The 25,731-nt window shown below is 39.4% G+C and overlaps 1 long non-coding RNA gene across 1 annotated transcript; it reads right to left on the reverse strand.

Moving 5' to 3' along the window:
* Nucleotides 1-257: 257 nt before the first annotated feature.
* Nucleotides 258-4,941, reverse strand: LOC128800478 (uncharacterized). Its single transcript, XR_008434984.1, has 2 exons — nt 4,813-4,941; nt 258-4,721 (listed from the first exon to the last, which is right to left on the reverse strand). It is a non-coding gene; the product is annotated as an uncharacterized LOC128800478 (long non-coding RNA).
* Nucleotides 4,942-25,731: the final 20,790 nt, after the last annotated feature.

Consider the following 25,731-nt stretch of genomic DNA (forward strand, 5'->3'; position numbering starts at 1 on the left):
ATCCAAATATTTGAAATTAAACTGTTTCAGACAAAAATTAATTCACTATTTTTCAGCACTGAGTCCCATTTTTTATTTTGCAATTCCAAAGGCATGTGGGTCCTTCTCTCCCATCCCCCATTGTCTCATATTTTGAAAATTCCCACTTCTTTGAGTGTGACGTCATGATGCATTGCCATGAATATTTAACTTAAAATTATAAGTACTAAATTGGAACTTCTTTGAATAGTAAAAGATCACACAGGGGGAAATAGCGGTTTAAACAAAGATCTTCTATAATTAGTGATAATAACAAAGGAAATATTCATGATTACATCAAAGGATTCTTCACTGAGTATTGTTTTTATTTGCTTCCTAAGGGAGCACAGAGTTCTCTGAAAAGATAGCACTGTTTTAGGCAGATGTAGATAAATAAAAGACGGCCGTCTAGAGATTCCAGCTTCAAACCAGGGCCTGAAAAGTACTCTGAAATCCAGAAGAGTTCTTTAATTGATCTGATTACATGTCAGGCATCAGCACTCTGCTAGGTATGCAGTGCTGATAAGCCTGCAGTATGTAAACACCTTCTCATATGAACACGATGCACAACACTGCAGCTGCCCTGGGCATCTGTCTCCACATACATAAGGCATAGCCTGGGGATTAATTTCATCCACTAGCATAAATAGGACTAATTTTTTGAAGTAGAGATAGCTAAAAATAGCTAAGAGTAATTGTTATGCAATAAAACCTGGTATATGTTTCCCCTTTCCAGATAAAAGAATCTGACATGGCTTCAAATAAAAAGAGGTGGCAGCCTGACCAGAACACAAAATATATTCATTTCATTCCCTTCCAGAGAGGCAGCATTTTAATCTTCCATACATTAAAGATGCATGCCCACTATCATATCATTTCAATGGCCTAAGTATTAAATTATGACCTCACAACACTTCTGCCCTCCTCTGGAAAAAAAAAAAAATAGGTCAAAAATAAATGGAAACAAACTGTTTTCTGCTCCTTTTTATGCATTTGACAGAGAGAAAAAAAAAAAAAAAGAGGGAGATAAATCTGCATAATACTGAACCGAATCTCTTTAATTCCAGTCAGCTTTTATCATTCAATCACTGAGTCTGTATGTGGAAAAATTCATGCTAATTCCCCCTAGCAACAGCCGCAGCCTATCCGGGGGAGCCCCGCACCAGGCAGCTGCCAGCCAGCAAGAATAACTCTAAGTAGGTCAGCCCTGCATTTCTAAAAATGCCACGGTCTAGTAACCCCACTGTCCCGTCTGTCTGCCCTACCCCATAATAACCTCGATCGCTTGGTGACACAATGACATACTACCCTGTTAGAGCGCAATCAAATCCCGCTGCATTATTCTGCTGCAAGCATCGCTGCTGGATGAAGGACCCATCGAGGGGCAGCATTAATCAGGCAGCCATTCATGTCCACTAGCACTTCACTCTGGAGATGGGGCCTGCATTAATGACCAGCTGTTTGAACTAAGACAAACAAAATAATGCCTTCCACCCTGTTGGCTGTGCAGAATACACTATTGTAATCAGGCAGGTTATGCTCATTGACTAAACCTAAGATGTAAATTAAACAGCCCCAGACAATGCCAGCTTTTGTAACCTTCTATTAATTAAAGTAAGTATATTTAAATTATACTACACACAATTCAAAGAGCTATTGGTTTAATATACAGAGTCACCTCCTCCTACAAATTTGCGCTCACAGTCAAAAAAAACAAAAAACAAAAAACAAAAAGACCAAACCAAAACCAAACCAAAAACCACCCACCCCCACTGTTTGTAAAATACAATCTACCTATCCTGGTAAATTAAAGAGCAACTGCAAAACTACAACAGATCTGAACTGCAAGTGACTTCTGCTGGGAGCAGGGAACCACACCAGAAGTCCAGTAACTGGTCTTTGGGAACAGTGACAGACATGCACACTGGATCTGGTGGAGGGGTATTGATAAAAGCTCTATAAACCTCTCCCAGCCATGACACAGAGAAAGGCCAGTCGCAGCAGATTAAACACCCCCTGCAATCTCACTGCTTAAGCACTGCCGAGTTGCCTTCACAGACCTAAAAATAATTACAGAGGTCATAAAGCACCTTGGCAGGATCTGGGCATGTGTCTTTAAGAGCACACCCAGCCCTCCTGCTTCCCACAGCCCTGGGGACTTCTGTATGGCTGCAAGATGCTGCAGGAAGCCCTCTCCCTCCCCCCTCACTCTAAACCAGAGAACGCTTAATATAAACCACACCAGAGCCCAGCCGGTCTCCTCTGGGGTGGTATTTCAGTATCAAATCTGTAATGCCAGAACAGAATTTCAGCAGGCTTGCTTTGTATCTAATTGCATCTTCCTTTTAAACACCTTTAAACACCTCCTCCAGAGCATGCCTCCATGTCATGCAGCTGCCTGTACAGGACAGAGCAACGAAAGAAATTTTCAAGGATAGACTGCTCCTCTGCATTTTTTCCTGAAGGATATGTACTTTTGGTGAATGCATGCCATAATTCAGTCTTCACTGCTGCAGAATTCAGCAAATCTTATGCGTGTAATCCATCCACATCTGAGTTAGGAACACAGCAGATTCATTAATCCATTTGCTCTTTCTTGTTTGAGCCAGGCTTGTTAACCAGGTTATGAGAGTCTTCCTTTGCTTTGTGGCACACATCTCATAGCAATTCCTGGAGAGATCCAGTCACTGACGTAACCATGGGCTCCTAATTACAAGCTGCTGACATTTTGCTCGTCTTTGCAGCTTTGAAGCTGTAAATTCAGAGTCTCTCCTCCTCCCTCCTTGCTTGCTTTAAAGTGCCTGAATTAGAAGCACACAACAGATTCAGAAAGGTATAGGAGTGGCATAAACTTCTTTGCAGAGCCTGCTGTATTGCCAAAGTTGTTTTTCTTTAAGCAAACAGAAAACTACAGTTTGGGAGTAATAAGATTCCTTAGCCCCCAGCACAAGAATGCTATCCAACAGCTGGCTAAATACAATTCAACACACAAGGCTGCCTTTGTAGGCTGGGGAACAAATAGTGGAAGGACTAGACGAGCGTCTTGCAGGGTAGCTCACCATGACTATTGGGAAATCCCCTCATACACATTTTAGTATGACATTATGGCCTATGGCTTTGTATAAAAGGGAAAAAATGGTAAGGAAAAAACCTTGTCTTTCTTGATAGGCAGCTGCTAGAATCCATGCCAAGCCCTGCTAGCTGAGTGCAGTGCTTGTTTTCCCTGTTTCTGCATTGTTCAGATATGGCCAGGCTGAGCTACCTACCAAATGAAATGTGCCTGTACTGTGACAAGTCTGCCTACTCTAAAATCACTCCAAGCAGATTCCACAGTAAAAATACACCCACGTATATTTCACAGAAAGCATTGCCTTTTCTCAATATATGAAGAATCCTTTTCAATTAGAGGCTGATTTTGAAAATCTAAGAAAAAAAAAAAAAAGAGAAAATTAAAAAGATGCAAGTATAACACTGAATACAAATGCTCAGTTGAGGATTTAGCCATCTGATGACTGTGGTAGCCAGCTGGTCTAGAAGTCATCTGGGATGCATTTATTTTGATTAGATTGATCACATTTCTATTTACAGTATAGAATTTTTCACCATACTGAATACAGCTGTGTTTACAGAGATTTTAAGGTGGAGAAAATGAAACTCCACAGTTTCTTTCAGCACAGTGCAGAAGACTCAGTGCTTCAAGGTGTTAAGCAGAAAGGATCTGCTTTCACATTTCTTAAAAGAATACTGCCTACCATCTGTTTTCACAAAGTGCCACCTCAGTCAGGAAATGGGTGTAGAGCTAGAGCTGAAAATACAAGCTGCAATCAAGTCTGACCCAGCAAACTGACAAACGTCCTCTATAAAGTGGTCAGAAATATCTTTCTTTCATTTCTATATGTGTTCACACACACACACACACAAAAGCACATACATACACAGATATAGACACACAGAGTGCGAGGCTGCTGTTTTCCCTAGGGATATTCCTGCAGCCACCTAACTCATCAGTTCACTCCCTGGCAGCACCAGGAATGCTCAAGCTACAATTTACAGTCCCTCCGTCCATACATTGCTTTGTTAATCAAGCCATCCTCTCTGCAGTGAGAAGCCACAGAATCAAACGGCACAGAGCATTTCTTCTTCCTTTGCATTTGCATTCACTCGCTCTTTCCTTCTCCCTTGGCTTTGCCTTAACAGGCAGATGCAACCGATACCTTATTTATCCATCTCCAGCACAACACTGAGGTGAAACCCGACTGCAGCACTGTGACTTCCCCATGTTAATTCTCTGGAGCAGCAGAGGCTGGATTCTTGTTGCTGATGCCCTTGTCAAGCACTGGATTACTTTACATAATATTTCTTTAAGCTTTCACCCACTCTATCCTACATTAACACCGTTCCTTCCTCTTCCCTCCACCCCGCCACAGAAAACCCCAAAATCATCACATATTGCAACCCTTGGCTTTCAGAACCAATAAAAAAAAAAATCCGTGGCTCCATTGCTCTTCTTCCTTAGCAATGTGCAGATGAGAGAGTTTCAAGTCAGCCAAGCCAGGGTGAAGCGCAGGCAGCCCCAGCAGCAGCAGAAAGAGCAGCAGTCGCCCAGGTAAATGGAGGAAAAAGCAGGTTCTGTTGAAAGCGGTGCAGCATCGTAGCTGTGAGGAAAGACTGTCTTGCTTCTTCCAAACAGTGCAGCTTTATGCCTGCAGGAACGGAGAAAAGGGAAGACCCAGAATTAAAAATAAAAGCCAAAACAGTTAAGAAGAAACAATAACTATAACAAATTGTCGTAACTTTATTTTTCTGGGCTTTTGGGCATTTCTAGGAGGCTGCCTCTTTTCCTTTCCCTCCTCAAAGTATCCTATATTGCTGGATGCTACTGTCCAAGAGTGCAGAGTCACAAAGGCTCACTCTCCAAAGCACAGTGAGACCAGCATCACATGAGAAACCACATGACGCACCCAAATCGGATGCTGATGTGGTCCAGTATTTCACTCGGGGGGGGTGGGGGGGGGGCGGGAATATCTCAACCGAAACATACCCCTCTCTAGTGGTGAGAATGAATTTCCCTTTAAAAAAAATTTAAAAAATTTAAAAAGGCAGCAGCCCAAAATATAAATATCTCCATATCTATCCATCTTCAATGCCAATGCTTCAGAAGGCAGGAGAATGCTGTTCCACAGACACTAGCTGGATGGCAGCAATATTACTTCCAGGCTACATTATTCTAAACTGATTGCACTGAAGTGAATTCCTGAAAAGCATACTCCATGTCTCCCTAACATGAACAGACTCAGAAAACCATCTCCATTATCGTTCCCTGCAATCTGTATCCAAACATGCATTCTGAATAATTTATTTGAGACTAATAAGCTGCTTGCCAAGACTACTCCTTTTCCCACTCAGCCCCACATCCAATGAGCAGCTACAGCAAGAAACACAGAGGCATTCACCATTTCCTTAACCAGTAATTTTAGTAAATGCACTGTCCACAAAATAAACATGAAAAAATTAGCAGAAGAGTTTTTTTCTCTTTTTCATGTATGGACACAACAGGGTTCTCTCTGGTTTGCGGATGGTTGTAACATTTTCCTCACATTGCCAACTCAAAAGCTTTCAGTCCAAGCCAAGAAGCAAACATTCTTGCCTGCCAATTCCTGCAAAGGTGTTGTGCCACCCTGTTTAACGCAGAAACATCTGGACACCTCTGTCAGCCCCCAAATGAGAGCATGCAGCTCTGCAATGCTGTTTACTGTCAGGGCACCAAGCAGTTAACATCCTTGGCTGTTTTACCATCTTGCCTATAGGAGCATGGAACCGAGGGACTGGCTCGCTTGAGAAACAAAAGCAGAGAAGCTGACCTTGATGATCGATGGAATTGCTGCTCACAAAGTTATCATCCAATAAATAGTTAGCGGTTTGTAGCTTGTTTTATGCCTAACAATTGTTCGACAGGTGGCACAGAGTCTTCCGTCCCCTTTGTTTGCAAAAGCTGGGCACCACCTCACAACGCTGTGCTCCCTGGCTCTTTACACTGAAACTGTACACGGTGTCGGGGAATATAAGAAGAGAACTGCTGTGAATCCACATAGTTGCTTTGCACAGGATCCCATTTCAATCTCTGAAGTTACATAATGGTGATAAAGCACAGAATTCCCCCAGAAGAGACATGCTTAACCCTTACACAGGAAAACGCAATCGGAGCAAAACCCAAGTGCTCTTTTGTGCTGCTTTCAACCTTCCCAACTGTTCACGCAATAGCAGATTGCAAAAATTTGCACAAGGCAGTTGTAGCATATTCTCATTGGCTCCTCTCAGAAAGAGGTTTTGCAATGGGCTGCACCTAGGAATTGCCTAAATTCCATGTAAAATCCAGTAGTAGCATTCAGCCTCAGCAATGCTGCTAGTATTCAGGAGAGGCGCAGGACTGCATGTACAGAAATCACAAGATTACCACAGTCATCTGAGAGCATTTTCACCTGTGGGGTTAATAATTTCAGCACTGGCAAATCTTTGATGGAAAACACTAGAGGTATACCCACATTCTGACTGTAGCTAATCAATATAATACTGTACTTTCAGATGCTATGTCAGCTAATATGGAGAATCCAGGTTATGGATTACTTTTCCAGTCCAAAATATTACTGAGGCAGGAACTGAGTCCAGCAAAATATGTATCTTCAGGGCTTTGGATTACAAAATGCGAGGACCTGTCCTGGTGACCAATCCCATGGTTTTTAACCTACAATTGTAACACTCTTCTCTGAATGGCTTCTAGTCTGTTCTCATTAGTTTCTAAGACAGAGCTGCAGCAGTTTGTAACTCCATGAGTCGATGATCTTTCCCATCTGATACCAGTTGCTCATTTATCTGTTCTGATTTAGGGATATGTCGGAAGGGTCATCTGGAGGTAACTTAGTGAAATCCCTGGATATCATCAACACTACATCAGGTCAGATGTACCTTCATCCTAAAAACTCTGAGAGGTGGAGATTCCATAACTTCTTCCAGTGCTGACCTCCCTCCCAGGGAAAATAAATGCAGGAAATAAATGCTTATCCTGCGTTTCTTATATAGTCAGCCTTCACTGCACTGCTGAATTGCATACATTTTCCTAGATCTGCCACTGAAAGCACAGGGAAGGCACCAAGGAATGAAGGGACTTTTCATATTAATTTAACCAAGTTCAGCTCAAATTAGTAGCACCTCCAAATTGTTATCACATGATTATAATTTTATCTCCATATGCTTCCATTTCAACTATTAACCAAAGCACTAAAATGCTAGTGAACACCCTGATAACAATTCCAGTGTTCTACCAGGTGTTATCCATAAGAAACAGGAGAAAACCCAAAGCTCCCTTGCATATGAAACATAAACTACTCAGAAGTCAGAATCAGGGCTAAACCAACATGGAGGATGTTGGTTTATTTAGAATAAACAAGACACTTTTTTTCAATCAGACCTGGAAAATGAGCCCTAGAGTATCTATAAATATATATTCACAATCTTGTGAAAAACCTCCTATGCAAGCACACAATGTATGTACCTTTAACAAAGATCCAGGGATACACAGTAACATTAGGTGTCAATGAAGAGGGAGGAAGGAGAAGAGGCAAGAATTGCAAAGAGGAAGACCAGTCATAATTCCCTCAGAAATGTAGAAAGGTTTAGATGAAGAAAGGCTTTATGTGAGAGATGGCCTTATGCACATAGTGCTTGCAAATCTAATTCTTATACTTCAGATAAAGTCCCCAATAAGTGCTTTGTTAAGAGCAAGGGTAACAACCTTTCTTCCCTCTTCAAATCTCTAACATGGGTACTTTACTCTGTTAGATGTTGTTAGCTCTCAAAGTAATTCAGTAGCAGACTCTAAATTACCTGTCTAATATGACTTTCTTAGTTTAGCTTCAGAGCATATTTCTTCCCTCCAGAGAATGGAGAACTCGGAAGTTGTCCAAACAGAGCAGCTGAGGGTACAGGTAAGAATTCTGAGTTGAGATCATTACTGTTTGTGTTCACATGAAAGCTTTTGGGCTGAAATATGTGAGAAGAACTTGGATTGTTTTGGATGCTGCCTTGACAAGTCATCAATAAAAATTTTCCCAGGTTTGGTGCCAGGATTTGAATACCTGTTCTCAAACATTTGATCACAAATCCTGCTCCATATTAGTGCAGCTTTGTGCTGCCTTAGGGATATGTGAGTTATGTTGGATTTGATGTAACTGTCCACAGGGGACAGGCTTCAGAGCAAAGATTCAGCAGCTGAGTAGACACTAGATGAACATGAAGAATCAGAGCAATATACAGAGAGCCCAAAATAATCTTACTTCATGAGAGCTTAAAGGCTACTGAATTTTGTGGAGTCATTTTCAGATGCTGTTAAACCAAATACTTCTTTATATGGCTAATTTTCTGCTTGATACAGTACTCCAACGCAACATGGATCCTTGCAAATGTAATGTATTGAACATCACTGAAAACAAAACTTTGGTTTTGGAAAACAAAACATTTAGGGTGTCAGCTTTTCCTTTTGGGAAGAGCTCCACTTTGGGTCTTTATTCCTGAAGTCTAAGGAAGCAGAACTTCACCTTGATTAAGCATAGCACAGGCACTGAAGAGACTAGGCAGAAAAAAATAGAATCAACCATAAATTTAAGTTTTTCCTTATTATACTCAAAAGCTGCCACCTCTGACTAGCACTAAACAGTGCCACCTAGGAAGTAGGAACTGAAAAATAATATATACTGGGAGAAATGTTATGTTTTCAATTAGAGCAATTAGAACTTGTGTATATCAGTAAAATGTGGAGTTGCTAATTTGATGGAAACATAATCACAAGGAATGGTCCAGTTGAATATTTGATGGTTCTCAGCAAGAATCAGGCTTTGGGGTTCAATTTTATATGACCCTTCTCTCTGTAATCTGCAGACAGAGAAAGAATTATCATTAGGCTTGAGGTTTCAACCCAAAAGCCAGGCAAAACTTGACGTTTCAATGAACTTGAAACCTCAAAGTGAACCTCAAGCATGCAAACGTTATGAACTCAAATCAAAATAAACATACATCAGTGAGCAAAAACCACAGAGCTTCACATGGGTCTAAGCACTGAGCCATACTGGCTACTGGCCAGGCATGAAGAGCCCTACACATCACACAAAATATCAGCAGAATTTTAGTGACCACAGGGTATGACTAGACACACACTGCCATAGTTTGGAGACACTTAAGTCAATGTCGTCTGAGAGCTCAAGTCCTGAAAGCCATTTATCTACATTGTACCTATTCAGTAACGTAAGATATCTTTTGAGGAGGTTTCTGTGATCACAGATGAAGTCCTTTGCTACTTGATGGGCTTCTACAAAGTGATTTTCTGGCATCTCCTAGCTAAGCTGTAGGGTGTCTGGAATGGAGATCTAACTACCTTCTCATAAAAAAAAAAGATGCACATTAGTTTTCCAAACAGTTAAAAAATAACTGCGATTCCACCTTTTTAGTAGAATTTTCAGTAAAATACACTAGAATCTGCCTAGACCATCTAAGTGACTGCATGTGAAAAAAAATAGGGAAATGGTGTTTCTGTATTTTCAGCACAGAGATGTTCATGACAAGAAACTGGTAAAGCACCACAGTTCTGCATTTTTCTCTTGCAATCATCTGAAATAAGAGCAATTTATTTGAATTCACTGACTATTCAATACTACTCAGAAAAATTTCCCAAGTTAATTCAATTTTCTATGGATGTGTGATGGACAGTTTCTTGCAATTACCCTCTCAATGTTTCAAGTATTTCAGCACTGGCCACACATGCTTGTATTGGCCAGCTCTTTAATCCTATTTAAGAACTTGTTTCCAGTGTGAGTACAAATGCTATCTTTAAAATTTGAGCAATGTTTTCTCTATATTCACCTATGTTTGATTATTGTATGCTAGAAAATGCCTACATACTTTAAAAGACTGAGTCTATGTAACTTAAGGCTTGTCTTGTTGAAAGTCTGCAAACTCTGTGAGATGGAACACTGCAGCAGCAGTCCAGGATGGGAGCAGAAATAGGGCAATTAACTGAGCAGAATGTGATATATTGATGCAAATGCAACCAAATGATAAACGACACTGAAAAACATAAAAATTTCTTTGCATTTGTGAAAGTTTCCTAAGGTTAATATTTCCATTATTCTTCTAACTTACTAAAAACTGTTTCCAACAGGTAACTTAGTCCTGAGGCCAAATTCTTCTAACAGTTCAAAAGCAACTGGCATAATGTATATGCCAGTGTAAAACACGTTGGGACATAAGCTAATGTAGAGGACTGTAATTATTGTAATGATGCAAAAATAAAATAGCAATTGAAAAAAGTACTTGTAAGCTTGTGTTAAAATGTACAGCTTGTAGTAAAATAGGAATGCTTCACTAATTCACTTGTCATTGATATTCCAGTGATCTTATAATTCCCTTTTATTTTCTTAAAAGTGTAAAATAACACTACTAAGACATAGTTCTGGAATATTTAATTGCTACAAAACATATCACTTAAGCTACATTACCAAAAACATGACCACTGACCCGTGTCATACATCTGCCATTAGTTTTGCATTCATTCTGCATCACAACCTTGATTTTGACTCCAAAACTCAGCTGTTGCTTTGTTAGGTAAACCAGCACTTCAATAAGAGAATGTAATCTGAACACAAAAGTTTCTCACGCAACTACCCTAATTTCCTTAATCTCATAGTCATTAGTATTGGGTTAATGAACATAGAACACTAGGAGAAGTGATACAAATTTCAGGAAATGAGGAAGTTGTGCAGTCTATCAGTTCTTCACTGTAAGGTAAGTGAGGCACTGGAACAAGTTGGCCAGAGAAGTTGTGGATGCCTCATCCCTAAAGGTGGTCAAGGCCAGGTTGGATGTGGCTTTGAGTGACACAGTCTAGGGGAAGGTGTCCTTGCCCATGGCATAGGGGGTTGGAAATAGATAATCCCTTTAAGATCTCTTCCAACCCAAACCAGTAAATTATTCTGTGATTCATACAAACCAACCTACAAACCCTGATGTGTTTTACCTGCCTGTGAGAAAGATGAGTGATGAAGAGGTTACACAGACACCAGAGTTGCACATACAATAGCTACAAGTCCATGACCTGCTCAGCCAATTAATATCATACCTATATAAAAATTTACTAACCAGTTTTGGAGGAAGAAGAAGGGTGGGGGGTAATTTTAAATTTTATGCTCCTCAAGGAAAAACATACAGAAAACATTACAACCAAACCCTTAGCAAAACTGCAGACAAGGCAGTTAATATTTGGTCTTGGGCAAAAGACTGGTTTCCTTTCCTTGGCTGCCCAGTTTTAGATGGGTATTTTACATCAAACACGTTACAAGTTCAAAGTAGAAGACCTATGTTTTTTCACCTGTGACTGGTTTCAACTTAGACTTCAGCATTACTGTCAGGAAGTCAGTTTTTCCATGCTTGTTACTGTAAACAAAGATTGTATGGCACATCTCCAAAAGTGATAGAAGGTCAAGGACCAAATTGCAAGTGCAACAGACTGCGTCCAGAAACCAAAAGCATAACACTGAAGTGAGAATAACCACACATTCAAACCCTGGTTGATGCTCTCATCACTCAGCTGTTTGGGCAGTACAACAAATACATGAAAATACAACCTCATTTACCATTTTTTAATACATATATCTATATAAATACATAAATTTTGTATATGTATGTGTGTTTTCATATATACTTACACATACAATACACACCTATTGTAAGTGAAATGTGTGTATCTGGCTGAAATGGTTAGGGAGAAGAGCCAGTAACATATTTTAATGTTAACATTGCCTCCCACTCACTTTCTAACAGTTACTTTTGACTCATTCAAGCCTCATTCCCATCTCTACTTGGTTTCATTTTACCTCATTTTATAAATGTAGAGTACAATAATATTAGACATTTCTAAGAAGAGTACTTCTTCTCAAACCATAACATTGTTATTGATATTTTCATTGTAAAACATTACCGCTTCCAAGAATTGTTGCCAGAATTTATAACTTTATAACCATATATTTTTTTCATCAGGTGTTGCTTTTTCTTCTCCTCAGGTTTGAACTCAAATTTGCTAATATTATAATTTCTTTTTTTTTTCACATCTGAACTTCTAAATATTACTTTAGTAGCATAATTTAGTACATAATTTACCCCCTTCTGCCCTTGTGTGAGGTTTATAACATTACCTAATTATTCACAAGTTTTGTATGCTTATTTTTATCTTCAGGCCCCCAAGCTGAAGTTCTGCAGATGAGTATTTACAACCACAACTGAAGCATGTAGAAATTGTCTTGTTAATACAACATAGTGCATCCCAAAGTGAATACTGTAAACAGGTGGAGACTGAACAAATGTCCACATTACTGAGGAACAATTTCACTGCTGATGTTTGTCACATTTAAATATTTGTGCCCAAAACTGTATAAAGGTTCTTCTAACTTAACTTGCTTGCAAGTTAAGTATAATATAGGTATAATTTAGGGCATTATTTGAGACACAGAAGTATCTGGAGGCATATTTCAGTTGACCTATAAACCTTAATCTTTTGATTACCTTTACAAGTGTTTGTAACCCATCTCAACAGCTACTGTACTAAGCAACCAGTATTCATAACAGAATTGCAGCTTCCTGGCAGGGGCATGAGAAAAAAAAAAAAATAAAAGCAAAGTACAGCAAAGCTTAGCAAAGAAGGTGAGAAGCCTAATTATTATCAGAAATGAAGACAGTCCAAGGAACAAACTGAAGGAAAACATGTTTATTCAAAAGCCCTAAAATTAGACCTGTTTAGACTCATGTAATAAGTTCTTGCTTCCATTCTACTGCCCTCAGTGTGACAGAAGCATATACTTCCCTGATCTTTGCTGGGAAAGACCCTTTCCTGAGTAAGGACTACAGATGTTATTCTGACTGAACAACATAAAACCCTCAAATGCATGTTATTAATTTGTGAACTGGAGACATGTTTAACTGTATACAAATTGTGAAAAACTTTAAAGAGCTCTAAAAATAATTATGGCCAACAGGTTGAATACTTCCTGGTCTTACATCCAACCCCAAGAAGGCATTCGAAAATGTCTCTGTACTCAATTACCATTTAAAAGTTGAGTCAGTCCCTCTGACTCCAACAACCATTACAAGATTCAGCTTTGGAATATTTGATTTTGCTCATCATTAGCATCCCATCCTATGCTTTTCAACATTTCAAAATATCTCAAAACAAAACCTGTCAGCAGTGAAACATGATCTATGAAAACAGATCTCCAAACTAGAAAATCTTGCTATTCATCAGATTTGGACCCAACAAACACTCCACTGGTATTTTTAAGTACTTAAAATGTTAAATATTTAGAGATATTGTTAAAGATATTTTAACTAACCTAATAGTTTACTGTTAAGTTTAACAATAAATGAAGTTGACACCCACCCATGCTATCAGTCCATATATGTTTTATGACTAACGAAGGCCGACTGTCCTCCAGTTTAGTAGAGAGGAATTCCTTCTTTAAACAGAAAGTCTTTCACTTCTGTGCATGCCAAAATAATCTCCACCTGTAAGTTTACAGTTGCACTAACAAGGTCTATGGCCACTGCTAATGAACTTTCTCTGGATAAGCCTGAACAAGACTAAGGATGAAACAAAAACAACATAAAACATAAAACATACACTATAAAACATAGTGTATCCTTTGCTTTATTCATTTCTAGTGTCAATGATTGTCTAATTGGCAGAAATCCTAAAGTACATCTTTCTGCCTTCTACCTACAGATGATCATCTCCATGAAAGCAGGGGTGGTTTTTTTCAGTAAACTACACCTTCTTAATCTAACTATCTTCACCACATTACCTAAATTAAAAAGCTACCTATTTCTGGATGTGGCTACTTCTCCAACAAAGCATACTCAATTAACCTGCTGCCTTTGCCCTCCTTAAATCAACAAAAAATTTCTTCAGGCTTGAATTAATTTGAATTTCACATATGGTACCAAAATATCTTGATATGTGTAATGAATGCTACAGCCTTTTCATTTATCCTGAGAGTGACTGCAAAGTTGCTGATGCACTGTTTGCAAACCCAATTTCTTTTGAGAGAAAAATATTACATTTTTTCAACTTTTTTGGACATGAAAGGGCATTTGCCTGCAACACAAAAATATTTTCCAAACATTAAATTCTTGACAGAATTACCAATCAGACAGGAGACAGACTAATCTCAAAATGAGTAACAATGATACATTCTTTTCTTTTCTAGAATTACATTTTAAAGCACTTAAAACCCATAACCAGCCTAAACCAAAACAACAACAAAAAAAAAACCACCACAAAAAAACAAAAACAACCCATCCTGAAAAGAAAACAAAACCAAACCCCTGCTATTTTTAAGCAAACAGGGTGAATGAGAGACACATTTGCATTGCTGTTCCTGCACCAGGCCATCCTGCAGATCAGCTCTCAGCTGGACCATGGTCCCCTAAAAACAATTCCTTTTGTTATGATAACCAAATTAAAATGAGTTCTTCTGTTACAGTCTGGCCATAAACTGCAATCACTAACTGTCAAACTTATATATACACACAGAGATGTGTATGGCTCTAGGTACCACAGATTTTTACCTGTGCTGCTTCAGTGGCCTTTGCTTGACCAGTGATACCTTTTCAGCCCCAGAGGTATGACTGGTCTACTCCCCTGTCCCAGCTTCCCATGCTAGCAAAACGAAAACAAAGGTTTGCCTCATAAAAAGAGTAGCAATACCACATATGCCCCTCTCCAGACGAGGAGAAGGATGTAATGCTTAGTCCCCACTCAGGTTAAACCTGAGTGAGACATGCTGGTAAAAAAATTAAATGCAAAACCACAACGACTACCATTTTCTTTTCTTTTTTTCAAACTTAACAAAATTTCTGATTGAAAAGCAATTTTTGTTTCCCTGGATTATGGTTGCATTTGGAAGGAAAACCATCCCCAAAACTAAGGAGTACTATCTGTATCATCCATGCTAATATGAAGTGAAGTAATGCCTTAGCTCCAGGTCAGTGGGGCTGGTAAGTACAGCTCAGTTAATAAAAAACTGTAGGTAACAAGGGCTCTGAGAAGCACAGTACTGTGACTCAAATGAACACAGACATCTGAATATGTTTCTTCTTGGCCCATGTGCTGAAGATCTTAGCAAGAAATTAATTAGACATTGCTCTTTTGAAATGGACAGTCTCATGCAAAACTGCTCGAGGAAGAAGTTAGAGGTTTTGATTTCTCACCCTGTAGAAAACTACAGTTCTCACTGAAAAAAATTCTAACATGCATTAAAGAGAAAAAAGTGACAAATCCTAAGAAAAATTTTCTTTTACAAAAGACATCTAAATTAGAAAAATAACCATCTCAACATCTCTTTGAAAAAAGGTAAAATAAGAAATAATCTGATGCATTTGTATAAATACTTTTCCTCTAATCTTTATTTACAAACACTTCTATTCACAGATCACTAAGTTGTTACATCAGAGAACTAAGGCTGGTGGAGTGCGAATTCACCCACATTTCATGTGTTCTGCTTCCTTTTAGATAAAGCTTTCTTCTGAATTTGCTGAGTTTTTAAGCACACCTGAGAAACAGTCATTGTTTTAATGTTTGAACTTTAAAATTTTTGATCAAGTCCACACAGGCACTCAAGATTAACTGCAGTTTAATGCTGTCCACCTTTACAAATGTAGGGAAGGACATCTGTAAAACATGAGTATAACTCAAGAAACACAAGTTTGCACAGCTACAAAAAAAAAAAAAGAGGCAACTAGAGCAAGAAAAGAAGTGATTGAGGTAAAGATGAAAATGTTTCAGGAAAACGTAAAGGACAATCATTCTCTGCTTGGAAAACAGAGCCAGAAGAACAGGGTGGAGAGATAAAAACACTGTATTGTTTGCATAACACTGTGAAATCCTTCCACAACAGCATACCATTACAGTTTGCATATCTATGGTGCACACTATTTCTCAGAAACAGATATATCTTAATGATAAGCAAAAAAAGGTGAAAATGGCTACGTTTAGTTCTTCCACAAATGCATTAACTTTTTTTTTTTTTTGAGAGTTGGCCAAAGTTCAAGGATATGGAAACATCCCAGCATGTTTAGTGCAAAGGGGGCTTGGTGGAAATGCAGCCCACTCACCTGCCGACTGTTTTCTTACCTTACCTAAACTGGAGATGAATTTGATCCCCTGTGTACAGTATCTGCAGAAAATACGCACATCTACAAGCTACATAGGTCATAAATTGCCATCTGACATTAACTTGTACCCATTTGTACATCATTTGGTAAGCATACCACATACTTCTTTACACCAGTTTCTACAGTAAATCCATTTAAACATCTCTTTTTCAAAATTAAAATTAATCAGAGGAAACTGTACATGGAAAAGAAGATGAAAAAGAGTTTGAATTAATCCTGCCTAAGAAAAGATTTGAGAAAGGGATACATGGATTCCTGCTGAATGCACAGCAGTACAACATTCAGCAGTAATTTAAATCTATATTATATTTAATAAAACCACAGTGTGTTCTCTTGTCCTATTAAAACTGCATTCTACCTTACCAGGTCTGAATAATTTGTATAAAATTGATTGCTACAGTTCTTAGTAAGAGCTATAATTGCATTCCTGGTATAACTTAAAATGGTAACCTTATCTTAATTAGTAGCATGCTACAGAAATGCTTCTGAAAGCTGTGGAGGATTAACCTGCATTTTTAAACTGAAGCCTTGGGGTTGGGTTTTTTGTAGTGTTTTGTTGGTTTTTTTTCCTAATTTCATCTCCAACACAGCAACTACGGCTAATTTATTGTAAACAAAAAAGAGCAGGGGCTGGGACAAGGGACCACTGCCCTTTGAAGACCTGGGGGAAAACTTCACACAGCCCAACCCCAGCACACACGCAGAGGAAAAGATTCTGATCAATTAAAGAATAAATTAAAACAAAAACAAACAAACAAACAAACAAAAAAAAAAAACCACAAAAACGTAAACCAATGCCAAAAAACCCCAGCTTAAACACACCACCATCTCAAAATAAAATCAACCCAAAAGATTCACATGAGCAATGTGCTGCAGACACCCATCAACAGGGTCTCTCATGACCCTACCAAAAGTAACTCCAAAGCTGCAAGTACAACTGCCTGCCCAGCCCATCAGCCACCCAGATGCCGTCCAGCTGATATGATTTCTGGAAACCTACACTTCACAATATGGCAAAGGAATATCACTGCTTTGTCAGAGTAAGAAAAATTAATACTAGTAAAATTTGGTGGCATGTGACTAAAAGTCCTTTATGCAAATGCTGTTATTCTACTCTGGCCTGAACTTGGGGGGAATTTTATTTTATTTGTTGACTTTCTTGCTACATTTAAGCATATCCATATTGCTGTTCCGTGGAAAAGTGATACATCTTTCTAGCTTAATAAAGAAATAGTAATCAGGTTTATTTAGAAAGCAACTCATCAAGCAGCTGCTGTATAAGGCATCTACTCACAGGAGGCAGTGCTGGAACTGCAGTCTGCAATTGATCCAAATGCTTCCAAATTTTGTCATATATTTTACCACTGTTTGTGCTACAGTTCTGCTCAGCAATAATTTTATAAGTCCCATTTTAATCCGCAAAAATAACAAAACCAAACAAAACAATGCCCATTCCTTACTAATAATTTCCTTGGACTTCCATGCTATCGTTCATGTACCACAGTATAACTACAGTGAGCCACCAAGTAGTAAAGGCCAGGATCAAGGTTCCAATAAATTACTTTCTGTAACTGTATCTTTTCCAAATTAACTTATATTCCCAACTTTTCAGTGGCAAGGAAACATCCAGCTTTTCAGCCCGATCCACTAGTCATATCCCAGGCCCTGTAGGGCACAGACTGCCCTGAAGGCTTCTGTGTGCACCTATCTGTATGAACACAGCATGATGGGATTCTCCATGCTATGCTGGAGTTCCACTGAGCCAGTTATGGATAGAGAAGCAATAAGGTGGTGTTTCAGAATTGCTATAGTGAATCTACTTAAAAATGAGCACATGGAACATGGCACACATCCATATGTATGTGGGCATCCCTGAACACATCCCTGCATTGTCCCCTGACATTTCACTTTTCACATGCATGTAAAATGATTACACTCTGCCAGAAATGGCGAGATCTGTAGCATTTTCCTCACTGAAGCAATATGCCTCTGTAAGGTGAAACATGCATGCATTCTTTCTTCCAAAGAGAATGTCCATGAAGCAAGAATCTGCACTACTTTATTGTTCAGTATAGCCAACAGATGCCTACAGATTTTTTACTTAATTACTAAGGAGTTAGCTTTTTGAAATGAGACTGATTCACATCTCAGCCTTTTCTTTAACTTTTATTGATGATATGGAGTGGAAAGAGAAGAACTGAATTAAAATCATCTCTTATCCAAGACTGCCTGCTTACTGTTTCTGCTTATGGCAATGCACGAGCAGAGCAATCAGCTTTGCCTCTGGTGTGAACCCAGCCAGTCTGTTAGCTAGTCCTTATAAATCCATCCATCACTTCTATGAAAGTCACTGCCTTCCTTTTTCCAAAGATAATGTATGTTATTGGGATTATACCACTGCATGCAAAGTCATTAAAGAAAGATAAACCACAATTTATGACTGAGTGTGTGGACAGCAGGGCATTATTTTAACCATAAAATCACAATCTGCAAGGAGAGTGGCCAAACCAGAAGAGCCATTAAAGACTTATAATTAACATCAATCAATATGACACTACTGTTGACATCTTTATTACTTTAAATACACTAATCAAATACTTCTGCATTCAGATAGAAAGATTGATAGGCAGACAGGCAGAGAGAACATCCCTACAGAGAGCAATTTTAAAGTATCTATTCAAAAGGTAACAAAAAATAAGCACACCAGGATAATCACATGGAAATGCAGTGCACTGAATGAAACAATTTTCAGCTAGGATACTGGATGGCCAAGCTTGCATATGAGATACATCAAATCTGCCCTGTAAAATGCATACGTGTATGCCTTAGCCATGCAGGCAGCTACTGTCTCCCCGAAACCGAGACAACACAATTGCCACAGACATGCCCGGATGTAGGGTATTTTGCATTAGAAAAATAAATGGAGCGCTGGTCCTCACAGCACCACTCCATTTTTTATCTCTACTTCTTCACAGACAGGAAGTCAGACAGAAGAATATAATGATATTATTTGCATACCCACCACTGTGACTGTCAATATTATCTAATTGCATCCACATGCAATTTCCTACCACACAGACACTAAAACATTGTTACTGCTACTGCTAATACAAACATTTCAGTACTAAGGAACTTCTCAGGCTCCATGTTCTTATACCTTACTAAATACCTTTTTGAGGAGCAGCTCTTTTTTCCATAAGACATTGGCTTTGACATTCAAGAAAGGAAAATTGAACAAGTATCAAGGAGGAATCAAATAAATGCATGCCAGCTCTTTTCAGAAAATATGTTTTGGAAGGAATCAAATTATGGTGTTCCCAACATCAGATAAGGTTTTAAGAATCCCTGCTTGTTTTCTATTTTTCTATTATTAAAGTGGGGATAATATTACTTTTTAAAGAAAAAAAAAAAGCAACAATTGTGTATTTATTTAGATCACATTTGGTTGTAAGTAATAGCTTATTATAATATGGAAGCTCATTTTGGAAAGACATGCATGGTTTTCTGTCCTCTAGAAATTAAGTTGAAATAAGCACTGCTTTTGCTTATTAAGAAAAAAACAAAACAAAACAACAAAACCAAACCAAACTAACAACACACAAAAAAAAAAAAACAAAAACAAAAATAAAACCCTCAAATGAGCAAACCTCAGATTACTCTACATGTAACATGAGAGGCTTTATGCTGTGCTTAACCTAGTTAGCACCTTATTTTTTTTGGAGAGGCCAGTGGCAGCCTGCAGATCATCTCACACATACAATGAGCATGTGGATCAGCAAACCTCTGTAAAAACCACTGGAAAATGGCAACACCTCTTCCCTAACAGGCTGAACTGCCTGGAGGGCTAAGCCACACAGCATCCCTGAGACATCCAGCCTCCAAAGACCTGGAAGGCGTCTTCAGTCAGTGATTTCACTCATCCTTCTCAGCTCTATAGCAGGGAAGTGAACTCTCACATACTATGTGAAACCCTTACAGAGCACTAAGTAATGAGAAAAATGCAGTAATTTGTCTATTGAAAATCCAATTAGTTTAAGCCAATATTTATCAGATCACTCTCCTTAAAACATTTTACTTCAATTTTAAATGAGTTACACTAATTTGGATTGGACCATCCTTCTCTAATGAAACTGCCAAGCCTTTCAGATGCTTTAATTCATTTCCAAACACAGTGAAGCCCCATAAAACAAGCAGAAAGAGACTGCTAAATGTATGTGGGGTTGCAGTGCATTAAAACAAACTAATGTATTGAGTGACAAAACATAATGAATGCTTTTACAGGGGAAGGAACTGAGACTGAGGTCTGAAGGGACACAATGCAAAGCGGGCAGCCAGCCATGTGTCTACTAGGACCTCCTTTGCATCCCGCTGGAAAAGCAGCTTCTGCATCAGAGGTCTGCCCAGCTCCCCACCGTCCACTTGAGACATTCCCGGCTGCCGCCGTTTACCGACTCAGTGGGAACGCACAACCCCTAATCCGAGCAGAGGATTGTGAAAGAGCCTCCGATTATTTGTTTAACCATCACGACCTTATCATTTGTGGCGAACAGCACAAAGGAACAGGTAGCCACAGAAGAAGGTCCAGTGGCAGAGGCGGCCGTGCCGCATGCAGCGGGCAGCAGGCAGAGCCGTGCGCGGGGAAATGACAGCCCCGTCAGGGCGCTGCCGCTTCCTGCGCCCCGCTCCCGGCCTCTGCCAAAACCAAAACAATACCTCCATCTGAGCAAACATCCTTACCCGCAAAGGGGAAGGGTACGACTCACAGCGGCATTGTTCGCAAATATCCAGCTCGCACAGCATCCAAAAGGGTTTTTCCAGATACATTTACATAATAAATAATATAAGCACCAGGTATTACATGTTTACCAGCGTGCTCAGCACCGCACACCGCTGTGTATCCAGGTTCTCCAAACTGATTTTTGTGAGTCTTAGGCTTGTTTTGGACAATCATCTATGAACAAAAACTTTGAAAATCCTTCCCTTTTGAGAGTGGGGCCCATAAAACCAGGTGAGAGGCACTGGGACTGAGGGAAAAGGGAACCTGTGAAGGTATGGGTGGATTCTATGGTGGAACAGAAGATACCAAAAGGAAAGATGACTATGTGGAGAGTAGGTGAAGATGAGAGAAAAAAGAGATAGAGCAGTGTCAGAAAACAGAATGAGGAATATCTGGGATCCTATAACACTTTCATTAGTTACATATTAATTTTCTACTTGTGTTTGCATTTATGTTCCTTGAGCATACATCAGCAGTTTTGCAGATATAAGTTTGCCATCGCCACAAGGCATACATACTACATTTTCTTCATCTTCTGTGTTACCCTACAAATCCCAGGAACAATCTTTCCATGACAAATATACAGTTTCCAGCAGCATCTGGATTAAATTCTTCACCTTTTCCACTCTTCCTTTTCACCTGAGGTCACTGAATGCCCTTTATCCATGAATCCTACATTTTTTATCTCCTCACAGGAGGTTTTAGGATGCTTGTAAGTACAAGGTGGTAGCATAAGAAGTGGCAGCATTCATGTGATGTGCTTATGTGTGTGTTTTCTAGTGGGTTTTGAGTGTTAACCTGAAAACCAGGAAAACATATAGAAAAAATTATTTCCTGCATGACACCCTCTTTCTTCCTCTCTCACAGTTCACTTCCACCCCCCATGCCCCTCCACATTGCAATGCACATCACTGCTGTCAGAGCAGCATGAAAATGTATGCAGGTACAACACCGGCCTTTTACAACTGCCTGAGCCAAAGGTATTAATCATCAACTGGGATTTGAAAATCATAACCAGGAGACAGCAGTCGCGACAGCTCTGCAGCATAATGACAAAATATGCAGAGCAACGTGGAAGAGGAGAACACACTCTGTGTCTTTTAGTCTCTGTGCAATTGAGAGGTATGTTAATAAGCATGTTCATTTGAATGGCTTTTATTGTAACAATAATTTTCTTGCTCTACTGGATTTTTTTTTAGTATATTCCTTAGAGTAATAACATTAATCAAGGCACTTCTACATGGCATTGTCAAAGAAAAAGCATATCCTGAGTGAGTCTGCCTACCATAGAACCATTAGTGAATTAGGATTTATCGTGGGCCATGAGATCACATATTCCCCACACAGGCAACATGTCCACACACACACACACACACACACACACACACACATATTTTTTCATAAATTATTAGATAGCATAGGCATGGTGAAGGAGAATAACTACTTCTTTAACTTAAGGGTTTATGCCAACATTTCATGCAATCAGTTCAATAATAGGACTCTCCATAAGATAACATTCCTTTAAATAATACATGTGCTAAAAAGATTATATTTAAATGAAAATGCAAGAGCTGGATTTTTGTCACTTTGTGTGACAGCAGCAAAGGTAAAATTTTTAGTAGGGCTTCTTTTGAGGTGGTGTGTGTGAAAGAGCATGTGGTGAGCTTTCACCTGAAATGCAGGTACAAGACCTTGAGAAATGGTATCAACATCCCTACCATATGCACCACCAGCACTCTTTGGCCAACAACAATTTCACAGTGTCTATACACCCCCACACATAAGCACATGCTTGCAACTTCTGAAGTTGGAATGGAATAAGTTACATAAGAAAAGCTGACCTTTGGAAACACAATGCACAGCTCCCAGCACACAAGCCCTGAAGGCCAGTGCTGTTCTGAGCCCACCAGCCAGAGTCCCGGGAGGCTGACGGGTGCTCACCCCAGCCGCTGCCTGTGCCTCACTGGGGAGATTGCTGGAGGAGTGACCTGGGACAGTTCAGCGCTCTGGCAGCCTCGCCCTGTCCTTGCGTTACCCCTCGGGCTTGCCAGCAATGATGACAGCTTTGCTCCCTTTGAACTGTCTGACTGAGCACGAGGGCTGACTTCAGCTGGCTCCTGTGCAAGGCAGAGTGCGCCGTGCCTGCACCACAAAAATCTGTGGGAGCTCAGCTATTGACTCCAAGGGCTGCAGCACCAAGTCCCTTGGAGTGGCTCCTTGTATAACCAACTTGAGAAACAGTCTGTGGTTTCCTTTAAGAGCCATTAGAGAGTGTTACATAGTTTTATGTCTAGAACTGAAAATGCTGGTATCTAATACAAACCCAAAACTTAATCACAGAATACATTTGATATTTATCTATGGCTAAAACTTGCTCAATTAAACTCTTCCAACAAACATGACAAATATTATGAGGCACAATAACACTCAGCTGAGGACAGCATATATGCCACCAAGCAGAGCAAAACATACATCTTAAAAATTAACAGCCTCTTGAGATATGCAAATACCTTAATTCCATGTGGTTGTCCAAACACTTGTTGCAACACAAGCTCTTTTATGAGTTATTTCATACTTACAAGGGTCACTGCTTACTGATTTAAAGACAGAGTCCACACCTTTTTTCTTCTTCCTAATTTCTATTTTGTTCCAGATCTGCTTATTCTAGTCTGTTGCACTTGGCATTAGGAGCTGTGACAGTTGTTTCTCATACGAACTGCAGCTCACACATTTGCAGTTCTCTTCCTTATATAATACCCTTACAGCTACCTTGGAAAAAAAGAAAATGTAGCTTATTGGTTGAATGTCACTCGTTCCAACACCATCACTGCACGATAAAAATAAAAACAAAAACCCCAAACGCTAGATGTCTTCATTTTAGCATCTGGAAAACATGTGCGTTAGGAAGTTTAGACATATTCCAGAAACGATAAACAAACACTGCCAAGTTCTTTCACTGGCCTACAGTAAAAGCCAGCACAGAGGAAAAATATCCCATGCTTTAAATCCCAACTATCCCATGTAACTCAGGCTTTGAATATTTAATAGTAAGCAAAACTTATCTCTAAATCTATACCTTTGCACAGTAACAAATTTCAGTTACTTATTGCTAATAAAAATATATCCCATTTGTCATATTTATTTATAAAATACCAATTACATTACAAAAGTCTGAAGCTTAAAACTGAAGCTGCTCATGATGCTTATGAAACTGAGGGCTAAATGTGCTCCAAAGCAATGGGATAGCTTGCCAAACTCTGCCGGCCACTCTGCCCCTCCCTACTTGGAAAAAGGCTTTGTGGGGGAAAAAAGGCTGTAGCTCTGCCTAGAGATATGTTCCAAGGGATTGATAAGGTTTGGGATTTGTTTTTCTTTTTTAAAATGCTGTTTTAAACTTTTTTTTTTTCTTCATCTGTGGGAGTTTGTTGGAACTGTTCAGTTTGTTGGTTTCTATCTCCTGCCTAAAACAATAAAACTGTAATTTCTTGAAATTCTTCTTGAGTAACTAGAACAGCCAACAAGAAAAGCTTTTCCTATCTCTCTGTTAAAAACAGAGGTGGTATGCTGTTGTGGTTGGGCTTTCTAAATTGTCATTTTATTTTTTTTCTATTGTTGTGTTAAAGATACAATGCCTGATTAGTGCAGGAAGAACTTATGTTACATGCTGCTAAATCCACTGAAGCAAGAGCTTTCCAGCAGTGATGACATAGTTATATCATAGTTATGTTATGATATAGTTATGTTTCTTATCTGCTGGTTGCTCCATTTCTGTGTATACAGCACCATATGAACTATTAAAAGCTCTGTACATTTTATTATATGTACGTTGCCATGATATTTACATTCTACATGAAATTACATGCACAGTGCCATGATATTTACATTCTGCATGAAAAGAGGGATAACAGCAAATGTGCTAAGTGGTCATGAGTTAGGAGCAGAAGTTCATCTCTGGTTAGGGAAAAGCTAGTGTATATTAACCATGTCTTGTAAGGAGTATGATAGCCTGGGGACCACCACCTTCTCTTTATGAAGTCTCTCACAGATATTAGGGAGAGAAGTAATATTGGAGACTCTCACGGAGACTGGGTTGGGTTTAAAGCAGAATAAAACACTGCCCTGGTAGAAATAAATATTGGAGTAAATCAAGCCTGGTATAAACATTACATGAACACTGACTGTATTTACTTATGATTCCAGGCACTCCCCGCTGGCCAAGGGCACCCCTGTAACAGCCTGTCCCTGAGCATGCCAAACAAGCCTTGGCACAGGCCCAGCTTTGCAGGTCTACATTTCTTGTCTGACTGAAATTCAACATGCATTTGTATCAAGAGGATGAAGAGGACCTAAGGAGCAGGGTTAGGTGGCTGCAGTGTTCAGATACACAGGTGAAGGATCAGTTTATCCAGTCCCAAGTGGTGGTACTAGAATTTCTTAACACTGGCTGAAATGTGCTGGCAATGCCTGCCACCAGCGGCTGCCCACAGGCATCATACAAGGACCAGCCAAGCCCTGTAGCTCCTCTTGTGGAAGACAGACAAGTAATTAAGCAAGGTAACCACAGGGTTTCAAAAGGGAAGCCCCCACCTCATTTCACTCCTGGAATGCAGGTATGGTCTTGTTGCACTATGTCATTTATATCTTGCAATAATTGGCTTGTGGCATTCCCA

Source organism: Vidua chalybeata, chromosome 1, assembly GCF_026979565.1.
Source record: "Vidua chalybeata isolate OUT-0048 chromosome 1, bVidCha1 merged haplotype, whole genome shotgun sequence".
NCBI lineage: Eukaryota > Metazoa > Chordata > Aves > Passeriformes > Viduidae > Vidua > Vidua chalybeata.